This window comes from Rhineura floridana, chromosome 3, assembly GCF_030035675.1.
Source record: "Rhineura floridana isolate rRhiFlo1 chromosome 3, rRhiFlo1.hap2, whole genome shotgun sequence".
NCBI classification, from domain to species: domain Eukaryota; kingdom Metazoa; phylum Chordata; class Lepidosauria; order Squamata; family Rhineuridae; genus Rhineura; species Rhineura floridana.
This window is the reverse complement of record NC_084482.1, coordinates 194,065,488-194,071,649: the sequence shown is the minus strand read 5'-3', so window position 1 is coordinate 194,071,649 and position 6,162 is coordinate 194,065,488. Positions and strand designations below refer to the sequence as shown.

At 42.7% G+C, this 6,162-nt stretch overlaps 1 long non-coding RNA gene across 1 annotated transcript in view; it reads right to left on the bottom strand.

Annotated features, from left to right (window-relative positions):
• Positions 1-926: 926 nt before the first annotated feature.
• The window catches only part of LOC133380940 (uncharacterized), a 44,611-nt gene continuing 39,375 nt past the window's right edge, over positions 927-6,162 (bottom strand). The window contains exon 3 of the long non-coding RNA XR_009761587.1: positions 927-5,335. This is a non-coding gene — a long non-coding RNA (uncharacterized LOC133380940). The remainder of the gene's footprint in view (positions 5,336-6,162) is intronic.

The window sequence follows — 6,162 nt, the reverse complement described above, 5'->3', positions numbered from 1 at the left end:
TGCCTGGCACCTCTGAGCAAACAGTACAATCCCATACAGGTCTACTTGGAATTAAGTCCTGTACCCAACCATATGGGTATCGATTGCACCCTAATTTTACTTGGTCTGCAAAACTCCTCCTGCTATCCATCTTAATTCTTATAAGCCTTGGGAAATATGACAAAATGCTCCACTTCCGTCTTCCTATGAGTTTTGCTCAACATTGTGCTTGGTGAGAATTCTGGAGGACTGAAAAGTTAGTTCATGATTTTGTGACATTTTAGTTGATCCTAACGAAGTATTACCATGTTGCAGGGTTCTTGTTTTCTTTTTTCAGTTGGACACTATCCCCCATGTTTTGCTTCTGGAACTGAGTGCGCCAGTGAGCGCTAACAGGATTTGTTTCTTGAAGAAGGGAGTAGGATGTTGCTCTCAAGGGCCTGAGCCTCACTTACAGACCGCAGAGTTTCACTGTGAAATACAGCTTTTCCAGCTTGGACTCCCCCTTGACTGTAGAGCAATACCTGATTATTCTCGGCTATGGGCTAATGATGCATCTGACATGATATGACATGTGAACATAGATGCAAATTTCCTAGCACTGGATTGCTAGGACATAGATATAAAAATCATATATGTTTCTGGTGCCATTATGGGTGTGCCATTAACTCTTTTTAGCAGCAATCAGGTGGAACTGATGGGTGAAATGGGTGTGGTGGATTCAGATAGCCAAAAGAATGGGGCTCATCCAGCAGCCTATGTCTAAGAGTTGGAAGCAAGTATCTGATTTGATGCTATAGTTCTATGAGACAGCCATTCTGATGTCACAGCACTGGAGAGCAGCCTTGGGCTAGGACTTGAGTGCTGGGGGAGCGAGGCATTTGGGAGAGTGTAGAATTCAAATTTCACATTCAGCTATAATTCATAAATGCAAGTTAAGCCGTGAAAATGTTGTCTACATTTATTTACTTCTTCAGAGCATTTTTACGCTGCTCCTCAACCAAAAAGGCTCCCAAAGTAGCTTACATACATTCATTTAAAATAAGGTAGTCCCTGCCAGCAGGCTTACAATCTAAAAAACATATCACAAAAGGAAAAAGGGACAGGGAAGGAAGGGGGGGGAATCAAACTCAAGCACCGATTCTTAAAAAGGAGTTCTTGTAATGACCATCTGGAATGGAAATGGGTTGGAGGCAGGATGTGCCTGATGGAGGTGGTCTTTCAGCAAAGATGAGTCAGGCTGTGGGAATGGTTGCTACAATAGGGGTATTCATACCTTGACATGTGCCTGTGTACAAACTGGCCATATGGTATAGTTCACACATTACCCTGTACTCTCGTGCGTGGTGTCTGTATGCACACAGAAATGCTGTGTAAAAAAGTGTATATATGTTAATGTGTAAAATAACCATGGGTGGTTCTACCCTTTCAAAAGTGGTGTTTTTATCATGTGTTGCTCTCTACAATATTCTGAAGAGTGGGGCTGCTGAATGGAAGCAAATCCCAGTGGGTTGGAGGGAGATGATTGACAAGACAAAGGAAGAGAGGGGATAGGCTCTTGAGGCAGGCTAAACAGCTATGAGGCCTCCAGGGAACCCCCACTGCTCAATGGGAATTCCTTCCAAGTAGTAAGTAAGCAGTAAGTAGGATTGCTCTGCATGTAACATAAATAGAGCAGAATGCTGGGTTGCATGAATTGGCTTTCTCTTCAGCAGTCTCTAGTGGCTCTTTACACCAGACAAAACCCCTAATAAGTTCACGGAAGCTTTCTCCCTAACAAACACACACAGAATCACATCAATCTCCAATTACTTCATAAAATAAAGTGTGTGTGCGCGCGTGTGTGCGTGCATGCATGTGCGTGTGTGTGTGAAGGTTGGAGCATCCATTTTTTCTGACTATGGCAGACAAATCCAACAGGTGAAGTTTTCCCAGTGTTTGATTTTTGCATGCCATCGAGCTCTTAAAGACACAAAGACCCAACCAGGAAAAGGTGGCAATTCTACCTTGCTAGCCCTTCCCATTCTCTTCACCACACATTCTCTTCACTGTTTTTTTAAAAAAAACCAAAGAACCTGTGGCACCCTCAAGAAATAATAAGATACTGATAACAGTACCATAGGCTATCATTGAGATGGTGTTGAGGGGCCAAAATGAATGATTTACAGCCCAATCATATGCATGTATATGCAGAACTAAGTTTTGTGGGGTTCAATGGATCTCACTCCCACCCAGGTAAGTGTGCACAGGATTGTATATCCGCATGCATATGTTAGGGATAAATTGAAACCCCCCAGTGCTTGCAAAACTATAATTCACTTGTCCTACCTAAACCAGCTTGGGCTTCACGGGAAATAGAACCAAAGTGGCCTTTATTTGACTTTTGATATAAAATGTCGGTTTATTTCCTGGTGACCTGACCCTTACCTACATTCCAGTGGCTCGCATAATAAAAGCCGGTTTAAGCTGGAAACTTCCCTACTATGCATTTCTGTATCACATTTATGCTTATGGCCTTGCTTATAGTTACTAATGTGCCTTGCATAGGAATGTCAAACACTATTCCAATGCCCCTCATATCCTTGACTTGTAATACTCCTTTGATATGTAAGCAAAGTAATATCATGTCTGTCTCCAGTTTAGGGGGCGCCCGGTTGCAGCTGGGCCTCCCCTCAATAGTTGCCTTTGTCTGTTCCTGCATAGTGCTTATCTCAAGGACATGCGAAATATGCAGACATAGAGTCTAAGAGATAGTCTTGATGTTTCCACATTGTCCTTCCCCCTGTACCCCTTTACCTCCTTACATATGCCCCAAAGCTATGACAGTTGGCAATTGCTTCTTTTGTATCTTATGACGTGAACCCGATATTGTAAACTTCGGGGTAAGCCTATATAAACTCTTGAACACCAATAAACGAGGTTCCCATGCTGGCCTGCTTCGGCTTGTAAGTATTGGGTCCCTTTTGCAAAGGTTTTTGTCTCGTGTTACTTGATCTCTGATAGTGGGTTCATTTGCACTCAACTCCGCACTCTTCCCGGGTGTAATAAGCGAGTTGGGGTTGACAGGGCGACTTGCGTGTTGGGTTTGGACCTAACACATACACATCCCTATTAATGCTGTTTCTGAATTTCAGTACAAAACAGTTGAGCCATAACAAACGTGAGTGTAGGGGTGTGAATGAGGTGGGTGCAGAGCAATAAACAACCAACTGAATGACTTGGGGAAAAGAAAAAACATTACACAACCCCATGAACAAAATTAAATTACAGCCACTCAGATTCTGATCAATCTTTTTAAAACTACTTTTTTTTGCCAACAGTTTTTCCTCAGTAAGATTTTTTCTATCATGTCCCCCTTAAAAAAGAAAAAAAAATCATGTCCGGTTTTGATCAGCAACTAAGTAATATGCCTCCTCCTACTCTGCCTTTTCTTCCTTCTCTTTTTTTAAAAAATGAACATGTCTTTCTATGTCTGTGCTGTTTACAGAAAAATAGGAAAGGAACACAGGAAGCTGCCTTATACCAAGTCAGGGCATTGGGCTATCTGGGACTTACTTCCAGGTAAATGGAATCGCAGCCTCAAAGAGTTGAGGAGGAAATTTGGCACTTTAAATAAAAACTAGAGCTAGGCATTGCATACAAGCCAGTGCAACTACCAGATATATATGCACGCTGTTGGGCCCACAACAGTGAAGGCATGACTCCTCATTGACAGGAATTATGTTTCTGGTCCATGCGGGATTTCTTCAGGGCTTCATACACTGGTACAAGAACCTTGAATCTGGCTCAGTAGCAAATGTAAAGCCAATGCAGGTTTTTGAAACCATTTCCTTTTGCTAGCAGCAAACCTAGTAACAAGCATTGTACACTTGTTGAATCTTGTGTGTGAACAAGTGTACAAGTGAATGTACACCTCAACCATTTCTGTACACAGGTACAAAGATTGTACACTTGTTAATGTAGTGTGTGAACATCCCTAACACTACATTACTCCTAAATCAGTGACAGAATTCCCAATAATATTTTGGTTAGCATCCAGGTAAATGCAAATCCGGGTAAACCCGGTTAAATGTAGAGCGGATGATAATATTGCCAGGTGGATTCACAGCTGGTTGGAAAACCATACTCAAAGAGGGCTCATGACTCGTTCTCCATCAAACTAGAGGGGTGTTTTGAGTGCCTCATGGTTCTGCCCTGGGCTTGGTACTCTGCTATACTTTTTGTCAATGATTAAGATCAACTTTCCTCAACCTGGTGCCCTCTAGTTGTTTTATACTACATCTCCCAACACACCCAGACAGAATGGCCATGGGGAACTTCTGTCAAACACTGTAGTGAAATTAAGACAAGTTAAGTGACAGCATTTCCACAGTCCGCTAAAATAGTAACCCAATCAATAATCCCTTATATACCCAATAGGTCACGGCATTCCACAGGAGAATCTCTCCTTAAAGTTCCAAAGATATGGGAAGCCCACTCCACAGTTACTCAGAGCAGGGCTTTCAGTGTGGCTGCCCCTGTTCTGTGATACAGCATTCCTGTAGAGGTACATCAGGTGCCCAATATCTGCATTTTCCAGAAACAACTGAATGCAAACAAATTCTGAGAACAAGCTAATATTAGCCCAACGTTCATCCCAAAGCTTTTTAGAAGTCTAAACTGAAACATTATAAAATGGCAGTCAACTGAAATTTCACTTGGGCAGCAACACAGGATCTATATAAAAAATGAAATGTGTTTTTGTCATAAAACTTTAAATGACACATAGTTCTATGTATTAACAAGCTTTTTATATCACTAAAACGCTGATAAAATGGAAATCCAAAATCCTTCTCACCACTCTGATGTGGGGGACAAACAACCACGCATTTACTTGGAATTCTCTCTGAGCAGAGCGAGAGTTAAGTCTGAGTAAATATGAATAGGTGTTGGGACTATAATACAAAATACCTAGAAATTCACTGTGTTGAATTACAATGACCTATATATACAGCTGCATAATCCAGTACAGTATGTCAAATGCCACAACCCAAACAAAAAGATCTTACTGCTTCCGAGATGTCATTCTGCAGACCCACCAACAAAGATAGTCCCAAAAATCCAAGGAGCCACCAAGAACAGATATGCATCTGTATACCAGATACTTCCTGCAAAGTGAGGCTCAGCCCAGGTTTTACCCCAGGCCCATCTGCCGATGACTTCCAAGATTCATGGATAAGCGTATGAAAACACTCTTCAGAGTCTCAGATGAACAATTACAGACACTTCTCCCATCCTCTTCTGCATAAGATTGGGTGAAGACAACAGATCCAGTATGATAAAGGCTCTGTGAGTAGATCCCAGCATGTTTATTAACCTGGAAAGAAGAGACAATACAATATGGTGAGACAACGATGGCTTTCTTTTTTGCTGCACTCAGGTTAGACTGTTGTGCTCTAAATGGTCTAATGTCTAGTGTTCCATGAAGACAGTGGAGTGACTGAAAGAAAATGACCATTATGGGGTTAACTCAGTGTTCGGAGACATCAAGGTCAGTGCTGAGCAGATGTGCCTAGCAAGGGCAGAGATTTGTATATAGCTCTGAGAAACCGAAAGCAGAGTGTGGGGGTTATGTGTGAGTCTGGAGAAGCTGGAGAGCTGTGTATCGTTTAATGTCAGTAAAGACTCTTAAATCTTTCAACGCTGTGTCTGTCTGCTTTACTGGGAAAGGCTGGTACCGGGTACAACCGGTGAGGAGGGCACGCTACAGATCAGATGACAACAAGGGTTATGGGCCCAGCTCCTGCCCACTCTAACCAGTAAGCCTTCCCAGTACGACCAGCGTGACCGAGAGAAAGGAAGCCCGGGACGAGGGGCTGACTAAAGCTTGTGACAGAAGCTTGGGAGAAGTAGTCGAGAGACAGAGAGAGGTGAAATATGGCTGTGATGCTGTCAGCCAGGATACCTCTGGAGAGGCTAACGGAAAAGAATTATGCCAGCTGGAGGCTCCGGATGCAAGCATTCTTAACTAAGGAAGACCTTTGGGAGGTAATTGATGTGGCCCCACCAGCAGCTCCGCAATTAGCTTGGACACGGAAAGATGAAAAGGCGAAAGCATTTATTGTTCTAGCGTTATCTGATTCGCAGTTACTGCATGTGAAAGACTTGCCGACAGCGCGAAACATGTGGCAAACTTTAAATGGG